Source organism: Camelus dromedarius, chromosome 7, assembly GCF_036321535.1.
Source record: "Camelus dromedarius isolate mCamDro1 chromosome 7, mCamDro1.pat, whole genome shotgun sequence".
In the NCBI taxonomy this organism is placed as follows: domain Eukaryota; kingdom Metazoa; phylum Chordata; class Mammalia; order Artiodactyla; family Camelidae; genus Camelus; species Camelus dromedarius.
Window position 1 is genome coordinate 76112778 of NC_087442.1, and position 23418 is coordinate 76136195.

A 23418-nucleotide genomic window follows, 5' to 3' on the forward strand; every position below is an offset into this window, starting at 1 on the left:
TAGTCCTCGCTTGCACAATCACAGGTACAAATACTTAAATGAAGAGAGCAGGGTGGAGAGAAACCAGATCTGAAGGCTAACACTGGTGTTTAAAGAAAATGGGAGAAAAACACCCCAAAGTTTTCTAACATGAAGGTATAGAATTGACCAGAGCATTTTGCATCCATTTATACATACAACTAACTTGCTATTATTACCATAAACATGTAATTTTCAGGCACTGGATATTGAAGCACATTATCTGTAATTTGTACAACAAAACTGAGTGACTATTATATGTCAGGAGTTTTGCCCTTTGGCTACAAAGATGAATGATACACCATCCACCAATATCTCATAAACTAACAGAAAAGAGGAGTATGAACATACAGTGGGATAGGTACAGAATTAACAAAGAAAAGGGAAAGTCATTTTCTGGAGATAAAAAAGTAAGAGCAGATACTCAAACTTGCGTCATTTTAACTTAAGTGGTGGTTCATAAGCAAAAGCCAGATGAAAGACCCTGCATGTCATAGGGTGTGTTTGAGCTTGATCCTCAAATCTGGTGAACTAATTGAATGTTTTAAGCAATAAAGATTGTTTTGGAACGTTTGATTATATAAATTAAGCTAGATGGGTAGAACCATTAACCAAAAAAGGAGACACACAGAGAAAAGCTAAGAGAAAAAAGTTGTTTTGAATTTGTTTAGTTTGAAGTAAGGTATTCAGTAGTTCCAATTAAGTTCAGAGATGATAAATTCTGGAGTCATCAACAGGTAAAGGTGTAGAAATTGATTAATACAATTGGTGAAAAGGGGCTAAGGACATAACACTGGGAAATATCAACAATTAAGCAGAAGAAAGCAACTAATGAAAACAGGAAGGACAGGAGTAGCAACTAGCAAAGGGTATAAGCATATAAACCAAGGAGTTTTAAGGAGGTATACTGTACGGAATCAAATGCTGTAAGTTATGTAAGTCCATCTACATCCGGAGCACATAAGAATATGAATTTTCACAAATGTTCTAAATGCAAATAATTGCATATAGTCTTTTCTTGTTCCCCAGGAATAAGTAAACTTAAATAAGAGGATGAGTTTGTGGAGAAAGGTAACTAGTTAACATTTAGACACTTAAAAAAGTCCAAAGCTGGCACAAGTAAATCTTTAACTTTTTATGTTATGGGTTGAGTATCTCGTCTCAGCCATTTAATTTTCTTGTAAACTACGGAGTAGTTTATCTTGTCAATCTAATTGAAAATATAAAGGCTAGGAATTATGTTCCCTATGTCTTAAATATGTAAGAATGCAAATTATTTCATTGAAATTAGAGCTGGAGTTTCAATCTATCCCAGGAACAAAGTAACCGGAAGAGAAAAACCGAAATACAGTTTTAAGTCCAAGACACAAATATCAATGTACCCTGGCACCTTTAAAAATAAGTACTTTTGAAAACAAAAAATATTAAAGTCTTATCTCCATACAGTTTAACTTGATTTAAGCTTCAGTTGTATGAACTACCATATACACTAGGTCCATAACCAGTTTATTAAGACCAGCACCACATAAGAGAAAGCTGTTCACTGAAAGTATATTCTACACCTCAAAAAGACAATGTTGACCACCTCCCTTTCTGTTTTATGGTGTGCATACAATGAAGGAGCAAACAACCCTCCTAAACCCAGTTTTCTCTTTAAGAAATACAAATGCAAGATAAACTCTGCATACTTCAATGCCTATGACAAACATAAGCAATGAAGGAAAAACATCATAAAATACTCTTAAGTCACTCGGGAGAATGGTGGGTTCTATAAACTTTTACCACTTTCCTAATTTGCTGCATTTAGGTAGAAGCAGAATACTATTATTCTAGTTTCCATGGTAAATTATTATACTTAGATGTTTCAAATTTGAACTAAATATAAAAAGTCAACAGGGAAGAGACTCTGGGCCTGATCCTTTTGGACAGTAGACGGCAAGTAACTTTCAAAATGTTTTTAGATACTCAAGAATAAACTTACTACCTGTCCTTAAGAAAAATAATCAGGTTGATTCAAGGTATCCACAACAACCCTGCAAGTTTGACCACTATTTGCAAATACGGATTTCAGGTTTAGTGTTAACATAAATAACACCTTGTCTAGGAAGAAAGTGATAGCACTCATCTATTTTTTGCCCCAGGAAGTTAAACTAATCAGGCTGTGTATGCTGTTTAACCATAACATATTAAGGTATGTTTAATGGTTTCAATTCAAACAATTCTCTGATACAAATCTTTTCACTCTACACTTAGAGGACATTAGTCAGGGGTGAGGGTGATATAGAGAAATATTTTATATAAAAGCAAAATCCAGTCAAAGTCACATGTAATTCAGAATATCTTATGTGAACTTTCAGTTTTAGCAAATATGTCAAAAGATAAATAGGCAATGACTATTCAAAATCTCTCCAAAAGCTTTAAGAGCAGACAAAATGGTTATCAATGTTTGAGCTAAAATCTCAAATTTGTTAAGTCTAACTGCAAAGCTTCATTTCGCACACAATTTTATTAAGCCCTATTATTGGAACACCAACCTTAAAATACGTAAGACACATGTAGCTACTAGAGGCTGGCACAATGACACATCTACATAAAAGACAACTGACAAAAACACAAGGGCAAAATAAATTGCGTCCTCTAGTATCAGAGCAAGCTGTACTACATAATTTGATAAACCCCAAACACATCAAGGAATTATACACCCAAATAATTACTGGTGTTTATATACTGTTGAAATTTGTACATTAAAATGTCCCCTAGATGTGAGAGATATGGATGTTGAAAAATTGTAAGGCCAGTTTCTTTCTTCCCATCTTTTTGGGGGGCAGCACTATCTCTGTCCCATCAGCTCCCCCCTCCCCCTTCTCATACTTGAAAAGGGAGGAAACCTTGCTGCTGAGATTCCTTAACCCTTCATGTCTTCTCAAAACGCTGGTGGTCAAGAGTTTTTTCAAAAAAGTCTGAAAGCCAGTATTTTATAGTTTGTACCAATACAGTCTATTTGTAAAGTGTCTGTTATCAGTCTCTAAAAGAAAACATGTACACCCGAATGCCAACCAAGTGTCAAGCACTGGGTGGGTCATCAACGTAAAGAATGTCTCATTTCTCTTGGGAGTAGGGATTTAGTAGTTTCAGAGGCAAAGGCTCAAGTTGTGTGGGAAGAGGCACTTCAGGTAATGTGGACAAAGGCACAAAGGTATGAAATAGCAAAGCATTCAAGATGTATGCATTTTAGCCTATCAGGGAATCTCTGCTACATTATAAAATTACTCCAACTGTACAAGAGATGACAATTTGAACAAAAACAGGTAAAGGCAAATTGGGGTAAGATTTACTCGAATAATGAGCTATATATTGAGAAGCAAAAAAAGAAAAAAAAATTGAGGGAATGGTTGAAAAAAGTTCTCAGGAATTAAGTACCAAGCTTGGTATTTTTATGAGTTGAGGAAGTCTGTGGCTCCCAGTAACCCTAAACATTCCACCTGGAGCTGAGATGAAAATTTGGGAGTTTAGAGGATAATAGGACAAATGAAACCCAGGAGAGAATATACAATGCAAGCAGGTAGACAAAGACAAGAAGTAGTCTCAAGTAGTATTTAAAATGCCACAGGAATGTAAAGAAAAGGTAGAGCTCAAGAGGTTCATGGATTTAGCAATCTGGAACAACGAGGACCAAGCTGATTAAAAAGTACAAAACAAAACAAGGATTTGCTTCCATAGCTTGAAATATGGCCTCTTTCCCTTGTAAGGGACAGGGAAGCTAGAACATTCTGAAAATTATCTTTGAATCTACTGACTTCATGTTTTAGTCCCTCTTTTCTAAGCCAAAACAAAACTACTTTAAAGGTAAAGGAGGTATTACCTAACTTATACATAGACAAATAGATCCTTCAAGTTATTCAAGAATTCTTACAAGCAAAATGCCCATTTTATATTGAGTGGACAAAAAAAGATTTTGAACTTTAAAATCTTTGTACTACTTGCAATATTAAAAATTCAATCTTGTTTTCAAACTACCAGGTCTACAACTAAGACTAAGACTAAAGGAAACAGCACAACCTTGACCCCAGGTTAAACTCATCTTTTCAGGTCCAACAAACATTTCCTCCTAGCACCAAATAGGTGTTCAGTCAAAAAACAAGCCAGGTTTCTGATTTCAAGTTTCATTCAACACCACCGGAGGAGAGCCCTTTTAAATCTTCTATCCAGTTCAGTTAATGGCTACTTTATATTAGTTTGTCTAAGTGGGAATAATCAAAAACAAAATTACTCTTTTTTACTGACTCTGCCAATATTGACCATAAGAACCTTTGAACTACTGGAGATCTTCACCTAGCAAGGTTCCTAAAACTAAAATTAATACTCATACAAAATTGACTTAAAGAGGTAGACTTTAATATGTCATAATGGTGCAGAAATCTTAATGAATAAAATTTACCAAAGTGATTATAATTTAATCTTTTATTTTTAAAAACCATAGTAAGACAACTGAAGACTAAAAATATTGAAAACAGCCTTACAACTTCATATATATATATATATATAACAGCTTTTATTCTGTATTACTAATCATGCCTAAATTAAAACAAATCCACTGATCGGATTTAACATTCTTGTAGGACATATACATAGGGAGGAAATGGGAAGAAAGTACAGACGGAAGGAACAGGGAGTTTGAAAAGGGCCCTCAAAATTCAGATGCTTGGTTTCCTGTAACTTTTAGGAAATTAACAGTGTTCCTGGGTGTTACGACGCCTTTTACACTTGCTCCCAAACTTAGGAAGTATTTTGCTATTCGGATCCGAGAAACTTACACGTTTTCTAAGAAAATAACTGATACTCCTTGACGTTGTGGCCCAGGAGCTAGACTCTCCTTTTTACTCAGTCCAGTGGCCCTTGCGGACTCAAGAGTTGATTCCGACTCCCACATTAGGGACCTGCCACCTTAACGTAAGTATGCTTCGCAAGGAGAAAGGCAGATAAGAAAGCAGGGCGCCAAACCTTTCCCTCCACCAACAGCCGTCACACCCCATTAAGGAGTGGCCCTCCGGAGGCTTTCCCCTGGGAGCCGTATGGGGGAGGGAAAGCACTCTCCGACAGTCATCTCTTCCTCTTCAGGCCGCCAACGCCGACCGCACCACAGTCTCCTCCGCCCAAGCCCTTTCCCCTCCCCCGCCCCAGCCTGGGTCTGAGCCAAACCCCACAGGAATGCAGCCCGGTCACATGCGCTGCGGCGGCGGTGGACGTGCCTCTCCCCCCGCGCCCCAAGGAGACCCAGCGCCATCTTGCCCTGACGCAGTTACAAAAGTCAAGGGAGAATTTGTGTCTCCTCGTCCGCGCCAGCGCCCCAAAGTTTCGCAGAGGCCGAGCCGGGGCCCTCACCTCGCGCAGGGACAGGAGAAAATACTCAGGGAAGAGCCTTGAGATTCTCTTCGCCACTGCTTGTGTTCCAATTCGGCCGCGGCAGCAACGATCACCATCGTCACTTCTCTCTCTCTCTGCCTTTGCAACAGCCTCCCCCGACGCTCTGGCCCCACCCGCTGCTGCAGCATGAGGTCACCGCTAGCCAATCACGGCGCGCCCGACAGAATACCTCAGGCACTGATTGGCTGCATAGACCGCCTCTGCCTCCGGACTCCGTTTACTAAGCTCTCCCAGCCGCTGTCGGGCGAGAAGACGGAAACCGCCATTTCGGGGAAAGACCCCGAAAACAAAAATCGGAATCACCGTGTCATTTTAGTGGGGAAACCCTTTATTCTTTGGCCTCCCCTTTATTTTCTTCGAGAAAACCACCTCTGTCCCTCCCTCATTTAATCACCGCCACATAAAAGGAATTCCCGCTCCCCTCCCCGCACATTGTCCCGCCTGCGGGGAAATCCTTCCCCGGGGCCAAAGAAGTAGGAGGCACCAACGGCAACTGCACCGACGGCAACGGCAGCTTTTTACCCCGATACACGGTGGCAGGGAGGCGGCGCTGATGGTGGCTGTATTTTTCCTGCTGCTTCTCCCCCCGATCTCTTCCGTTTCTCGCTCCTCCATCGAGACGGCGCTGGACTCGCCAGCTCCGCTTTTATCTGGTGCTCGGAGCCTGCGCACTGGAGCCTCCTCAGCCCCTAGTGGGCGTCGAGTGACACCCCAACCGAGTTCACCCTGCGCTGGAGGCCAGACTGGGGTGGGGGGTGGGGGGAAGACCGGGACTGAGATGGTTTTGGGAGTGGGAGAAAATGCATTGCTTAGGCAGGGTGCAGGGAGAGGAGTCTTTTCCAGGGCCTACTGTCATCCTTCCACCCAGTAGTGGCGCGCCCAAGCTCACAGATATCCAGACTTGAGGGCTACTCAAGGAAAGGGGATAGAGAGCCAATCCCACCAAACATCGAAACTTTCCCAGACCTTCGATGAATTGTTGAATGCATCTGTTGTGAAACAGACGGAGATTCTGCCCACTTTTCTGCCTCCAGTTGGCTGTCTTCGAGCCTCCGTGGAGAGGCAACGGCGGGCGGCAGCCCACAAGCAAAATGGCGGCGGGCAACTTCGTCCCCTCCCCCTCTGCCCCTGCGGAGCGGGGCGGGCTGGCCCCGTGCACTTGCCGCCGCCGCCGCCGCCGCCGCCGCCGCCGCGGCCGCCGCCGCCGTCGCCGCCATTTTCCCAGAGCGAGAGGCAGTGACACTGAGCGGGCGCAGGGGGCCGAGTCGGAGACGGTGCCTGAGTTCGGGAGCGGCAGCAGAGGGGGCATAGACACTCTGAGCAGCCTCGCCGTCGACCCTGCGTTCCCGTTGACTGTCTCCGTGCCCCCTCCCCTACTCCACTGTTGCTGGTGAAGAGGCTGCGCGCTGCTGTTTGGGGAGGGGGTGTGTGGAGCCGGGTCCTGCGTCCGCAGTGGCTGCTGTCGGGGGGTCGTCTGACCGCGGAGGTGTGAAGAGACTCCTTGGGGGTCGAGCAAATAACGGGGTTCGGGTGTCTGGTGTGTGAACATCACAGGTCAGTGCTTGTCTCCTTGGGAGTTCGCGGGGTTTGCGGGGTGGAGGGAAGTGTGTTTCCAGGGGGGAGGGGGCTTTCTACATCCTAATCTTCCCGAGGGGAGTCGGCGTTGCTCTCAGGTGTTTTGGCTTGGGTCAGACGTTGCTTGTTTGAATCGAATTTAGCTTTTCTACTCCCTGTCTCCAGGAAGGGAGCATTATGGCGGGTTTTAGGGTTGGGGAAGGGGAAACTGGCAGTTAAACCCCCTTGAGAGTGGGAGTTAGGGAGGGGGCGCACTCCTCACTGGCAGCGGGTTAGGGCCGCTTGGGTGAGGAGGGAGGCTTGTGACTGTTAGTAGGGTTTGTGTCGAACTGGTCCCAGGAGCTGCCAGCTCTCTCTACCGCATCTTGTTCAGGTGCTGAGAACCCGTACAGGCCCCATTTTCTTCTGCTACTTCCATGTCTTGCCTGGCAGTCTCTGGTATAATTTTCTCGTAAATAGGATGGGGGTGGAAAGAACGCCCTGGGTATCTCCCTTTGTGGGAGAACGAGTCAGCTCCTCATCCTCTCCGGGAGAGGGTAAACCCGCCCCTGAGGTGGTCACCCCAGTCCCCAGCCTTCTCAGTCTCCTCCCCCACTCGTCTTGCATTATCGCCGTCCTTTACTGTACCGGGGGCTTAGAACCCACAATATGGCACATTTCAGGGGAGCTTATTTTGACCAAGGGATTGGCACAAACACTGGCAGGAGACAGAAGAGAAACAAACGGTTCACTGTGCTAAACGGGGGAGGGGGAGAGAGAAAACAATCCGGAGGGCTCTTCCACCGGCCTTAGTTCCGTATAGATTCGTTCTTGCTAGACTCTGTCTTAAGAACGATACAGTTTACAGTCAAAGGGAAATCGCTAGAGTTAGCTTTAGAGTAAAGCCCGTTTTGCCTATTTCCCCCCCTTTTTAGAGATGTGAATAACGTAAGGTGTTTGAAGTTCTGGAGACCTTCGAGAGAATTAAGTGAGGTGCATTCAACTCTAGGCTGGAGACATCAATACTTAATTGGAAAACAGTTCGTTTTTTCCTTTAATCTCCGAGATGGGCAGTAAAAAATGAAATTTCCCTCTTTTGTCCTTTACAGATTCTAAAAATGGCGGCCCCAGGCTGATGTTGTGGTAATCTAATCAGCTCGGGTCCTCCACACCCCATGCAGTGCGTTTGTCTGCAGCATATTACAGGCTTATTATGTTTACATGAAAGGACTGGCTTTTTTCTTTCTTCCCCAAACCGTGTAGAAAAATGTGTTAATTTTACTGCAAATTACAATGCTGTGTTTTAGCTGATTAATTTTATGGGTTTTTCCTGGGAGACAAATAAAATGACACCACTTTTGAAAAAAAATAAAAACACTCAGGTAGCCTTAGAAATTTTCAGTAGTGAGGCTAAGTGATCTCAAATATTAAAAAGAAAAGATAATTGGGGACAAATAATAGTTTTCATTTGGTTTAATCCAAGCGTCTTTTATTCAGTAAGCCAAAGTAAATTAAAATGTTTAGTAAGCGTAAAGCACAACCTATTTTATATGATTAGATGTTTTTATCTAGGGTGGAACGTTTCTCATCCAACTTTTGACCAATTTTCTGAATTTTGGTTTTTGTACTCTTTCAGATTAATTTTTAGGGAGCTGTACAAACAAGCCTAAACCTGTTACTTCACTGGGTATGGAGATGCTTGTTCATCTCACTATTATATTTTGGATCAATTTTCCCCATATATTTTATTCCTTAGGAATTTTCTAAGTTGATTGTGTATTTGATAAAGTGGAGCTCCATGCTTTTCTGCCTTTTGAAATTGTCTTACAGCATACTGTTATAATTATGGAAGTAAAAAAGTAAGGCTCTAGTTCTTGATTTTTTTTTCCCTTTCCAAAATGCCCATTTATTTACCTTCTATGAGATGTGGGCTTAAGTCTGTTTTAATAACAAGCCATATCATAATAGGGTCTTAAATCCGTTTTATGCTAATTTCATAATCTTATGGATTAGGGCAGACAATTAAATGGTGTCATTTAACTTTATTTTTAAAAGTTTAATAGTTAGAATTCATCTCTCTAGTGGGAGGTCGATCTTTTTGTCCTGAACTAAGCAGTAAGATATGAGTGGGCCATTAATGGCATTTAATGACCATTCTGATTGTGGAGCAACTGGAAGATGAGTGCCTTTCAATCCAGTAGTACTTAAAAAGGTTGGAGAGGGTACTCCCTTTCATGATTCTTTTATTCCACTGAAAATTCTGCTCTAAAATATGTACAATGGAATAAAAGAATCATAACGTTCACATATGAGTTAGATTGATTATAAATTTCTAATTTACAAAATAATTGTAGAAATTACTGGCTTAGGGAGTTTCACTGTGGAAGACTGAGTACACAAAACCTTACTTAGAATCTTTGAAATATTTTATTAGGTGAAAATGGTGGATAGTGCAAGAGTTTGTTTAGGAATTTGGGATCAGTACTCAGTTGTATTATGCTTTGAGTGATTATTTAATCCAGATCCTTAACTCCTGTGTAAAGATTGTGCATTTATTTTATAAACTAAGTGGTTAAGATATATGGCCCAGAGTTTGGTTCGTTAAACTTACTAATGTAGGAAATCAATATAATAGGAGAAATTGGTTTATGTAGCCATAGAGGGAAAAATACTTATATTGTTGTTGATTGTGACCTAGATCAAGTTAAAACACATAAGGCATTTGGATTTATTTGGCTTCAAACAATATCAAGTTAGAAACTATAAGAAAAGCTGCCTTCACTCATGAGCTTTCTTCGTACTGGTCTGCTTCATTGCTTTGGTGTTTGTTTCTTTTTCTTTATTTTGATACATTTTGGTTCCTATAAAATGAAACTTTTTTGTATATTACACTTTATAAACGGGCTTTAAATGTTTGGTTTTTATTCATTTATACCCCTAATGGACTATCTATGTTTTTGATTGTCAAGGCAAATTTATTAAACGGTGAAGCATAATTTTGTTCCCAGAGTTTTAAAACATTTGGTTTCTTGGGCAAAACAGTCAAATGGTCTTTGTTCTTAGGATAGCTGAGTTTGGGGGATTAGTTGTTTATCTGTTTAAGTGGATTTGTAGAAAATCATAAAGTAATTGGAGAGCAGATTTTATTTTTAGAGACCACATTTTGATCATGCTTCCCTTTTGTTGTCAGTATAAGTTATAGGATCTCTGATCTCAATTTAAGTTTACAACCTTTACAAGGCTTCTTATTTCTCTTCAACTCTTTAGATCTGTGATAACTCTTCTATAGTTTTGGCTTGTCTGTCTTCCTCACAGCTTCCAGCCAGAGAATTTTTACCATGTATACCATAGTAGGCTGTAAAATTTCTTGAATCTAAAAATGGGAACATGAGGCAAAAAGCCAATTAGTAAATTAGGAGAAACTCTTCCTCTTGGACATACATTAGTGGTCTTAGTGAAATTATAACTTCTTAAATTGGTTTATTTCAAAGAATAAATGGTCCCATTTTTATGCATCAAACTTTTAAAGGAATGTGGTTTTATTTTTTAAAGTGTGTTATAAATGCTAACGGTTCTGCTTTTCTGGAAGTTACTACTAGGACTTAAAATGCGTGCTGACATTGTGTGTTTAAAGTATTGTGTAAAACCAATAGGATTTTGAAGAGCTATCAAAACTGCTTAACGTTAGCTATAGTAAAATAATACTTTCTTAAGAGATGTTATCTTTATTTTTAAAAATATTTTAATAATGTGTAATAGCTTCTGTCTCCAAAGGGTTCATTCTTGGCAGATGGTAGGTGCTCAATTATTTGCTGAGTTTAAGGCTTTTGTTTAAGCAAACACATTTACATCTCAAATATTTAGGGTGATCAGGGACTGTTTCTTGTCATGTGTTAGAATAAACATTAAACACTTGTCTTCAGTGAGACCTACTTTTTAATGTTGAATATAGAATTATTTTTACATTGTGTTATTTTTTGTGTTGACTGGCAAAATAACAAGACATACTATTTGAGATAATTGCTGTGTAAATGTTAATCCAGTTTATAGGCTGGGTTTAAAATTGAAGTGGCTATCTCTTTTTTACTGTCTCTTTTGTAATGTACAAATGTTGGGAGGAGCCTCATTTTTTCCTTAATATTGAAAGGATAGTATTTTTTATTACTTAAAAGTTTATTTAATATGGAAGAGAATATTTGTGGTTGAAAATTATTTTTAAGTGCACTAATTTTAAAGTAGACAGTATCCAACTGTAACAATCTTGCTATTGCAACTTAATGATGAATATTTTCTAAAGAGATGAGAATTAACCAAAAGAATTATTTTTTGTTATTGTGAGCACTTACGCTACATTAAAAATCAAACGGTAGCAACTCAGACTAAGTTAGTTAGATCTTAATTGTATCTTTAAGAATATGAAAAGGTTTTATTAATCATTAGTAACTTAAGGATGCTTTTTATTTAAATCAGAGGCAAGAAAATTGTTGATCTTCTATTTCATTTGATAGATATTTTCACTTGATGTGAAATCAAGTCTTTTTTTCCCCTTGAGGACAGCTCATAAATCAAATTTTATTTTAAAAAGGAAAGCCATATTTGTGTTGTTTGGTGAATTTTACAGCTTTGTTGAAAATCTGATTTATTTACCTAAACTATTTAAGCTTTTGGGGATGTTAGACATTTTCAGTGCAACAGGTCAATCACAGAATTCTTTTTTGATGTATTACATTAAGATGCCATCAAAATGGATGATACGCCTTTTAATGAGTAAACAATTTGTAATTTAATTAGTAAATAATCAACTACTCTCCCATTTTTAGTTAACATATTTGTATTTGCTTTCTAAAATTGTCTCAAATGTGAAATCTGGGTTTAAGAAAGGACCTGTATACAGTCAACATAAGAAACAAAATGATTTGTGCAGCTTACTTTATTCTATTTACACAATTAAAGGAGAGAGAATTTTCTAGCAACTCTTAGATGATTGTTCCTAAGGAATAAACATTCTTGGTCCTGAGATTAATTATTGAGAAAGATGACATTGAGTAATCACACCTGTGTTATAGCCCACATGGGTGCAGCATATAAGTCTGAGTCTGTGGAAGAAGCTAAGTAATGTAACAATGGGATTGAGTTAGTTTTGGTTCATGGTATTTGTAGGATAATTTCAAGTTCACTTAATTATATTATCTAACATTTTACCTGAGACCAGAAATTTTTTTGTAAAAAGTTTATGTTGACTTTTATTTTCACAGGGTATTTAAAAACATAATTTCTATTTAAAGACTTTTAAGTTTACCCTAATAAATTAAACTAAATTTAAGCTTTAGAGTTAAATAAGTTTAAAGATTAAATGTGTTTTCCATTTTTTTCCTCACTCTGGTCTAAGAATTAGGTAAAGCCTGCTGTTAATGGTTTTTGGCAAAAAGTGAGGAATGTGGTGAAAATAATGAACCATTATCACTTAGGATGTCAGGAAAACACAGGTTTGTTTTTCAAAAGTTCACATGTCAGGAGACTATGATAAGACACTCTTCTAGTATTTTTTATTATTTCATAGACTAATAAGTTATAGTGTCTACTTTTGATTTTACTGAGAGACCTCTTGAATTCCTCTTAAATTTCATTTAAGGAAATACAAATTTCAGGAATTTGAAAACCCATTTTTCCTCATTAATCATGTGGCAAAAGGTGGGAAGATTCTTGATGTGACTGATTCGAATGGTTAGGATTACTTCAGGAACCATAAACAGATGGGGAGCTGAGGTTGGTCTCATACATAGTAACTCTTCTTGAAGAAGTAAGATTGTTCCTTTTGGAATTATTCGCTTTTCTATTCAGCTTTAGCTGAAGCTACGTAATTGGTTGAATTGACACAGCTGTATTACATCTCAGCATTAAGCCCGTACCTAAACACTGTTTCTGAAGCACAGACAAAAGGTTAATTTGAGTAGCTACTGTTTCCTTTGCACTGTTTATTTCTGCTTCTCAAAAGCTTACTGTTAGAGGATTTGTTTGGATGCAAGGAACAGAAATCAGCTCCAACTAGCTGAAGTAAAAGATTTGTTGTAAGGCTGTAGGGAAATCTCACAGAACTTATTTGAAGAAAGTACAGTTGGGCCTCACAGGAATTGGCAGGGTGTCAGAGAGCCACTATTCTCCATCTTGATCCCTCTAATTAGCTGTGACTGGTTAAGGAGATGGTACTGGGGTGAGACTTTATGGTGTGTGTGTTGGCGGGGAGTTTTCCTTGGATTGAGAGCAAGAGAAAGACACCTCTAATTCATCTGAAAATAATTGCTTTTTTTTCCAGAGATGTTCAAATGTAACTGGGAGGGCCTTTAAAACTAAATACTTAGTATCAAACTGATGATTCCCTTTTCTAATTTAAAAATGCAGATGGTACTTATACACATATATCCGTATGTTGAGGAATGCTCCCCCAAAACCAGGGTTTTCTTTTTGGTTTAATTTTTTATTTTGAAATAATTTCAAACTTACAGAAAATTTACATGAGTAGTGCAAAAGTTCCTTTAGACCCTTCACCTAGAATCCCCTGATATTTAATAATTTGTCACACTTTCTTTACTATTCTTTATACTTGTTAAAAAAAAAAAAAGAATTCTGAATCATTTGAGAGTATATTGTAAACGTCATGCCCTCTTAGAGCCCTCAGTACTTAATTATGCATTTCTTTTCTCGGGTAACCAGAGTAGTTAAATTCAGGAAATTTAGCATTGATACAATATTTTTATCTAGTCTGTAGTCCATAGCCCACTTTTATCAGTTCTCCCAATTAAGCCCTTTATTAGTATTTTTTGCTGATAGAATAGCCAATCCAGGACCATAGATTGCATTTAGTTCTCAGGTCTCTTTTTGTCTCCTTTAATCTGGAAGAGAGTTCCTCAGTCTTTTGTCATGACGTTGGCAGGCTAGTTATACAGTGCCCCTTGATTTTGGCTTGTTTAAGGTTTCTTCGTAATTAGATTCAGATTTTGCATTTTTGTCAGGAATACTAGATAAGTAATATATGTGTTGTTCTATCACCTGGAGGCAGTTGATGTTTATTTGCCCATTACCAGTATGCTCATTTTGATTGCTTGGTTAAGGTATTGAGTAGTTTCTCCATTGTACAGTTAGTGTTTCTCATTTTGACATTATTAAGTAATTTGTGGGGAGATATTTTGAGATTGTGTAAATATTTTGTTTCTCATCAGACTTTCCTCTCCTAGGTTAAGCATATGTTGATGATTCTTAAGTTGATGATGCTTCGATTTTTGCTATGGTGACTGCACATACACCAAAGTTTTTAGCAGTGGTTTGTTTCTGGGTAATTGGAATTATGGGAATTTTTCTTTTCTCTTCTGTTTTTTCTGTAATGCCTATAGATTGCTTTTGTAATCACAACAAATAAATGGAATTTTAAGGTAAGAAGATCACATCTAGAGGGGCCTTGAATTTGCACTGTAGTACTAGTCTCAACTAAGTTTTACACTGTTCTAGCTCTTCCTTTTTATTTTACAGGTAGACCTAGCCCCAGAGAGGTTAAGTAATTTTTCCAAGGTCATATAGTCAGTGGTTGATTATGGATTAAAATTTAAGTCCTGATGCTTAGTACTTTATACTTTTCCAAGAAATAATGCTTACTTTCCTCTTGAAAAGCCAGGCTTTTAGATTCTCTTAATGAGGGGAAACTGGTTTTTGGGCACTGTCATGTGGCAGATTCTGTTTAGTGCTTTTTACATCCCAGTTCAAGATGATCTATTGATTTTCAGAATCCATGTTACTTGGATAAAAGTCTTGGATTGGAATTATAGCAATACCAGTGGGGATCAAGTTTCTGTGAGTCTTGAATGCCAGGATAAGAGTATGGCTTTTATGGGAGAGCCACTGAAAAAATTCCTTTGGCAAATGACATACTTGGGCATGCTTATTTGTTTCTCTAATTCTTAAGTTTATGAAGGTAATATGTGCTTTAAAAATTATTAATTATTATTACTTTTTTTTTTTTTTTTTTTTTTTGGCAGAGGGGCAGTAATTGGGTTTTATTATTTATTTTTAGAGGAGGTACTGGGGACTGAACCCAGGACCTCATGCATGCTAAGCATTTGCTATACCTTCCCCCTGGAAATGTGTGCTTTTTAAAAGAACTCAAACAGTACTGCTTTAGAGGCAGTATTGCAGAAGGCTGAAGAGTAGAAACTCTAGAATCACACTGCTTTGATTTTACTGCATTCAAACTAGTTTTTACTGCTGTGTGACCTTGTGCCTTAAGTTCTTGATCTGCAAAATGTAGATAATAATAAAGCCAGCTTATAGAGTCTTCTTTTAAAATTGAGGTTGATCCAGAGTTGTTTAAGAATTCTATGGGTTAATATGTGTAAAACTTCTAAGCTTTATAAGCTGTTTCTGCTGTAGTTGTTTAGGGAAAAAAGTGAGTCTCTGACTCCCATCTCTAGTTTCTCTTTTATGCTGAAGTGGTCACTGCTTATAGTTTATTTTTTCTGAAGTGTTTTATGTAGAAGCTGTAGAAGTTTCTTTAATGTTCATTTAACAAACCTTTAGGATTAATATTCTTCCTTTAAACAATACTAATGCCCATTGCATGTTGAATAATGAAAACTAGTCTGTGCTGCTTCCACCACTAGTTGAGTTGAATGCACATAGCAGTCATATGTTTGTTCCCAAATTGGCTAATCTCATTGTACTTGTGTTGTGTTTATATTAATTAGATATTGTAAAAACTAATGATAAATGAGTGTGAAGAGAGAACTGTTGTTTAAATGAAAACTAAGTTAAATGCTTTGGAAAACTTTATGATAAAGGCAAATTAATTGCTGAAGAAATTGTCAAGTTAGGTATGGGTAAGACAATTAAAAGATTATGGGGAGAAATTATGAAAATCTAGAAGGAAGTATGCATTCACATTGCTCCATAGCATCTAAGTGATTTACCTTGGAATAATCTAAAACCAAAAACCATAGACAATGCATTATAGATATAGCTTATACAAGAACAAGAACCCAGAATTTGAATTAGGGGAGCGGTATTCCAAGAGAATATTTTGTCTTAATACCAAAATATTGATGAATGATATTCTAATTAAAATAGTGTTTACTCTCTCTATATATATATATAATTTTTTGCTGATTCTCCATGTTAATGACTGACTTTGATGAACTTACAAACTTCTATTTTTATATATAAGTCCAGATTTCTCTGTTTAATCCCAAAGGGAATGGGTCCCACTACATTCTGTAACCTTTTTTCTTTTAGTAAATTGGAGATCTAAAAATGTTCTTTTGGAATCAGACTCTGGTTTGCCCAGTGGGCTTTATAGGACCCAATCTAAATGAAATGACAGATTGCAAGTATCTCTGGAATTTTAACAGATACATTGACATGTGAAGATCCAATAAATAACCTTTGTTATCTTGTGAGATTTAAATTGTTCTCTTCCTTAGGACCTTTCTAATTGATGAGATTATAAACTAGATTCATTTTGTGCCAGATAGTTGAATGCCCTCTATGTGAAAGCATCATGGAAGCTACTAATTTTGGTTTGCTGATCTTGCACATATTTCCTAAGGGAAGTAGCTGATGATTGTGTTGGCTAATATCCTAGGATCAGTTTGTATGGTTTTCAAATTTCAGCTGTAATTGGTGTATTGTAACCTAGTTGCTATATGTTAATAGTAACCTGTTAGTTATACATTAATGTAATAACTGCTTGATTTTTTAATTCCATGTTAAAACTGGCAGATTTTGTGGGGATGGTATGATTTTGGCAAAACACAAAAGTTCTCCAATTACTAATAATAAAGATGAATAAGTAATTAAAACTCCCCCAAACAACTTTAGGATCAGATGGTTTCACTTGTGAATTCTGTCAAGTATTTAAAGAAAAGTTAATACCTATCCTTCTTAAATTATTCCAAAAAATTAAAGAGGAAGAAATACTTCCAAACTCATTTAACAAGACCAGCATTATCCTGATACAAAACCAGACAAAGACACAAAGGAATATTATAGGCCAGTATCACTGATGAACATAGATGAAAAAATCCACAAGAAATTATTAGCAAACAGAATCCAACACAGATGGTAAGTAAGCTCATCCTTGTGACCATTTTGAAATGTATGTAAGTACTAAATCACTATAATACACACCTGAAACTAGTATGATACTGTGTCAGTTATTCTTCAATTAAAAAATGAGCTGCAAAAAAAAAAACCCACAAAACTTTTTTTTATTGTCATTATTTTGAGAATATCTGAGAAGCTTTGATATTTATCACTTTAATTAAATCTAGAGTGATGGTGGAGATTTTAAAAGGCTTTCTGCTGGTATAGCCTAAACTATCACAGAAAGTTTAAAGTTTATGCTTCTTATGTCCTAAAGTAAATGATTCATTACAAATTTGGGGGAAAGTATTTCTAATTCACTCCCCAACTTCACACAGCAATTTCTTTTTCCATGTTCAAATGACTTTTATAAGAGTGGCCCATCAGCTCAGTACATGTGGGTTGTTTTTCATTTATATATAATCTCTTAACAGAAAGTCCTTTTATTAACCCCAAAACTTGGTAGTATTTTTTAATCTCATAAGTTAAAAAATTTTTTAAATTCAAATATAGTTGATTTACAGTGTTATGTTAGTTTCAGGTATACAGCAGAGTGATTCAGATATATATATATATTCTTTCTCAGATTCTTTTCCATTATGGGTTATTACAAAATACTGAATATAGTTCCCTGTGCTATATATTAGGTCTTTGTTTATCTGTTTTATATATAGTAGTGTGTATATGTTAGTTCCATACCCATAATTTATCCCTCCTCTGCCCTTTCCCTTTTGGTAACCATAAATTAATTTTCTGTATCTGTGAGGCTGTTCTGTTTTGTGATTAACTTCATTTGTATCTTTTTCTAAGATTCCACATATAATCACAGAAAGGTCTCTGCAGTGAAGTTTGAAAGTGAAATTGGGTGTAGTCTGTCTTAGAGCAAATATACTGGTCACTATAGGACTTGTATATACCAACTTCATTCTTGACTTTTTTTTTTTCTTTACTGTAAAATTTCTTAGTGCTTGTATGCTTCTTAAAGTTCTCCTAATAGAGACTTAGATCTATTTATGCCATAGTTCATTTTTGAGGGTAAGATGCATAGACTTTTTCTGTAAGCTTCAACTCTAGTTGTAATGCACTAGTCCTTCCATTTCTTAATTTTTGTTTTTGTTTTTACATTAATGTATGAAAAGGGAGAAGTTGATCTTTGAATACTGTAAATCCTAAGATTAAGGACTGGGAAAAATTCTGTAGAAATAAACATGGTTTAAACATGGAAAATATTTTTCCCTTTTTATTCATTTTGATCTCTTGCTAATTTTGTAGGTTGTTACTTAGAAATTAAAGTACTCTTATTTTAGACTTAAGATTTTTTTATGGTAAATATTTAAATGCATGTGAAATTTTAAGACAACTTCAGATACTTAGAGTAGTAGAGCTGCTGTTCTTTTACCATTTGAGTGGCCTCAGTAATCAACAGTATTGTGACTGGAATTGATTAAATTATCATTGGATTGAAAAGTACAAGCTTCATGACTTTAATTCTAGAGGCAAGACACTAACATCCATAAATGAGTATCCACAGTGTATTTACATATCTTATTTACTCCACACAGTGACTCTGCAGGTAGATCTTTTACCCATTTTTCATGAAAGGCCTAGAGAAAGTGAGGGTCACATAGCTGAAGAGTGATAAGAATTTTAATTCAGGTCATTTGAAAATTATCATAACTTTCCATTGATCCTTATAAAGGACTAATTCTTGGCAAGGTAATGAGAATATACAAATTATTAGTCCAAGGCAGTTACTTAAGAAAACTACTCTTAGAATACTCTTGATTATATTAGATTGTCCTAGCTCATTTCAGGTGTCTTAAGGACAACTTAATTTTGTTCACTGCTCATTCCCCAGCACCTCAAACAGTATCCAGAGTATAGTATATACTCAGTAAGTCTATTAAATGAATGAACTTGAATTTATTTTGTTATATTTTAAAATAATAGAATAGTTGCCATAATCTGGGGGGTAGAGATACTTAACACTAACAATTTCTTCCATTGTTTGGAGACAAAGTACTCCAAACTTGATGGCAACAAGTTGAAAGGGTTGTTGATTGTTGGAAATTTCTCTGATGATGAAGATGATGATGGAGGTTATGGAAACTGAGGAAGAATGAATTTGAAACACTAGAGGGGCACAGAAGACTGGGTGACCAAATATAATAGACTAGAGAAAAGATTAAAAAGAGAACTGGGAGGATCGGTTACTAATAAGAAATGAAATGGAAGACAGTATGTGAAAATGATTCAGTTTGAAAGTTTGTTTGATTTTTGCAGTGATGACAGATATTTGAACTGGATGTATGCTATAGATGTCTGGGAATAAGAAGTCAGGAATGAATGGTTAAATCCAAGATTGGTGGAGGCTAATACTGGGGAGGATTGAGCCTTAGAGGACAGCCAATTTTTGGTAATAAGAGAAAAATAATTAAAAAAACAAAAAAGGTTCCAGAAGGAAATAAATCACTAATATTCTTTAGGGGCAGGGTTTTTTTGTTTTGTTTTTAAGATATGTTCTTGTTCATCTAAAATGAGAGGAGGGGATTGAATGTGTTAGAAAAAAGGAAAATGTGGCTTAATCAAGAATAACTTAGGTGGTATCTTAGCCACTATGTGAGGCTTTGAGAGCTAATGTATAAATATCTCAGTTCTTGCTGTAGGGTTATATAGATCTAATTGTGGAAGCTATACATCTAATACTTGTTTCCCAAAAGTGTCAAAATATAAACCAGTGGTGGGGAGGTTATATAGCCCAGCGGTAGAGTGCATGCTTAGCATGCACGAGGTCATGGGTTCGATCCCCAGTACTTCCGTTAAGTTAAAAAATAATAATAATGATGATGATAATAAATAAACATTACCCCCCCAAAACCCCAAAAAACAAAAAAAAAATTAAAATTAAAAAAAATACATAAACCAGTGACTAAAAAATATAATATATTCTTTAGGAAGTTAAGGGGGGAAGAGGTTAGTATGTAACAGGTTTTATAGCTGTAACAGTTTTTTGCGTTAACCTAGTGAAATTTTTGTTTGCAGATAAGGAAACAGTTGTCAGGAGGTTGATATGCTGGAGACGTCAAAGCTAGTTTTGTAACAGAGATGTCTCAGTTGGGAAGTTGAGGCTTCAAGGAGGCATTCATTGGTACTTAAACGATCCTTGAAGGCTTAATGAGATTTTTATTTATTGGGTGGAATGGATTTGAGTAGAGGAAAATGAGTTTAGAGAACTTGAAGGGGACAAGGATATGCCAAGCAAGAAGACTGGCATAATCAATGGATTTATATATTGGATTATTAGTATGGAACGAGGTAACTTGATAAGGCCAAAATTAGAAACCTATTATTACTATGAGCTATTATGTTTTTTTTGAAGGGGACGACATTAGGAAATTAGTGGGCTTTGAAGTATTTTCAGTGTTTAAGCAAGTGTTCTAAAATAGAGCACTGTAGCAAATGCCTTCTTTTTTTTTTTTTTTAAAAGACATCCAAGCCACATTCCAGACCTGCTAAATCATATTATTGGATATGTTATTTTCAACTCCTAACCTCAGGTGTATGAAAAATAGCATTTTGTTGATCTGTTTTTGAGAATCACTGGTTTAAAGGTAAGTTAGAATAGGAAAGACCATTTAGAAAATTAATGTGGTAGCCCAAATCTGAGATGCTAAAATGTAGCCAGTGGGATCAGAAAGATTTGTTTAAATCTTATTAATTAATTAGATTTCATGCACATTGTTTTTATATTGGGAAAGAAGAGAGGATTCACGTTCTCAGTCTAAAAGAAGTGATTCAAAATAGTGATAGAAGGAATACTTAGTTAATCCTGAAGAGCGAGGACATTGTTTTACTTGAGATTAAAGAATGAGAGAATAAAATTAGGTGCCAACTTTGTTTCAGTCAAAAAGTATGCCTTTGCCTGGTGACTTACTTATTTGAAGGCTGAAAAAGAAAGAGTGAACCAGCCTGATAGTCTATGTAGGTTGAGTGACTAATGCATAATTTTTATTGTTGATTTTGTTTGATTTTTTAATTACAACAGACTTTAACACTACTTTTTGGAAGAGTTTTTTTTTTTTTCTCCTGCCCTTGGACAAGAGAATTTACAAGTGAAGTAAGTTTTTCATGTCAAATGTTGAGTCAGTAAATACTTACATTTAGCCAATGATTTTCAAACTATTTAGGAATCCTTAGGTTTTTAATGGAACTTACCTGGTAGGTGGGAGGAAGTGCAGGCAGGGACATTCCCCTGCCACCGTCTTTAACCATAGACGTTGCAAATAATGAGGTACCATTGCCTACTTTGCCCAATAAGAGATACCACTAATCACTGTGGCCACCTCCCATTATATCTGGCTGTAGTTTTTGTAACATAACAAAGTTGACACTAACAATCATTGGAAAAGCATAGACTATTAAAATTATTTTTTATCCTAAAGTCAAAATAGATGATTAGATTTCTGTGTAAGATTTCATTTGTAGGAAAGTTTCTGTCAGTACTAAAAAAATTTTTTGAAGGCCACAATTATATAGTCTCTTTTTAAATTTAAATTTAAATTTTGAGGTAATTGGTAATTGTAGCTTCACGTAACAATTGTAAGAAATAATAGAAATTCTGTGTATCCTTTCCCTGGTTTACTTAATGATTATATCTTGCAAAACTGTGGTACAGTGTGATCACAGTATTGACATTGATACGATTCACCCATCATTTTCAGATTTCCCCAGTTTTACTTGCACTTGTTGTGTGTATATGTGTGTGTGTGTGTGTATGTGTATGTATTTCTTTGCATTTTTATCACATGCATAGGTTCCTATATCCATCACTTCAGTTAAGATACAGAACAGTTCCATCATCACAAGGATCCCTTGTGTTGCCCTCTGATAACTACACTAATCTGTTCTCCATTTCCATGTCATTCAAGAATATTAGCTAAATGAAATTACACTGTGTGTGTGACATTTTGGGGGTTGCCTTTTTTTTTTTTCCACTCAGCACAATTTCCTTGAGATTCACCCAAGTTGTTGCATGTATCTGTAGTTCGTTCCTTTGTATTGCTAAGTAGTATTCCATTCAATGTTATTTTCCCATTTGGTAGCTACCACATAGTAACATGCAGCTTTGTACTTTTCCTTTTAAATATGCAGAATATGTTGTCTCTCAGTTTCTTTTGTTAACTTCCCTGACTCTGTTTTCTTTTATATTTCATTCCCCAACTCTCTTAGGACTGTTGGGAGCACAGTTGAAAAATTACTCATGTATGATAATTTTTTTTAACTGAAGGAATTTTAGGACCCATTGAAGTATGTGGTGTTATACTTTACAGTACTGACTACTTTTGTATATAAAAGTAACATTTTAAGAAATTGGGAGGATGTGATTATTCTTAAGTATGAAGATGTCTTTTTCTTCTTCTTTTGTATATCAAGCAGTACATTCTAAGGTAATCTTGGACCATGGCAAGTAGAAAATGGGAATAGATAACTGTTTAGAATGAAATCACTTTTGTTACTTTACATATTCAGGTAGTAACAAAGACTAAACTCACTCTAAGAATAGTTTGTATGTGTAAGAAACAGAAGTTGTATGTTTCTATCTGGAAACTACATAGATACCAATCACTGAATGGCATAAAAGGCCACATTTTAATAGATTTTACTAGGTTAGTGATCTCCCACGCTTTGGGGAGTGAAAAATACTATTTTAAAATAATAGCATGGTGCATTAAAAAACTGGATAGTATTGAAATTATTTTAACTCAAGGGGGTTTTGGGGTGGTGATGGAGGAGTGTGCCAGTACTTTAACAGCTTGAAGAATTGGTGTTTAGAATAGCTTCCCCAAACCCTGTTGGAAAGAATGGTACTCAACTATGTAATGCCAGACAGACAGTGCAGCATATTGTATTCACCATCAGCATTCCTTATCATTATGGTACATTTTTCATATTCGATGAGCCAACATTGGCACATCATTATCAATCAAAGTATATAGCTTATGTTAGGGCTCACGCTTTGTGGTCATGGTTTTGTTTTTTGGTTTTTGTTTTTAAAGATTGTTCTTAATACTTTACTTTGATTCCAGTATCAAATCTCTGATGCTAAAGATAAGGTAAACTGGGTTGCAGGGTAGCCAGTATGGAGTACTGCCAAATACTGTCAGATTTGGGAAAGTGCTTCATTCTTGACTGTATAGAGGTGATTTGGTGCTCATTGGGTAATATCATGAGAGTTGCCATTGGCTTATTCTTTAAAGAGTTTAATCTTATTAGAGTCAATCTTGTTTTGATAAGAAT

The 23418-nt window shown here is 36.6% G+C and overlaps 1 protein-coding gene and 1 long non-coding RNA gene across 4 annotated transcripts in view; one reads left to right on the forward strand and one right to left on the reverse strand.

The window, feature by feature from the left end:
- The window catches only part of LOC116153951 (uncharacterized), a 32774-nt gene extending 26172 nt beyond the window's left edge, over positions 1-6602 (reverse strand). The window contains exon 1 of the long non-coding RNA XR_010381735.1: positions 5401-6602. This is a non-coding gene — a long non-coding RNA (uncharacterized LOC116153951). The remainder of the gene's footprint in view (positions 1-5400) is intronic.
- A 40-nt stretch (positions 6603-6642) lies between these two features.
- The window catches only part of KMT2E (lysine methyltransferase 2E (inactive)), a 77625-nt gene continuing 60849 nt past the window's right edge, over positions 6643-23418 (forward strand). For all 3 annotated transcript variants that reach the window (XM_064487670.1, XM_064487669.1, XM_064487671.1), the window contains exon 1: positions 6643-6996. The gene's annotated coding sequence lies outside the window, so the exon portion shown is untranslated. The remainder of the gene's footprint in view (positions 6997-23418) is intronic.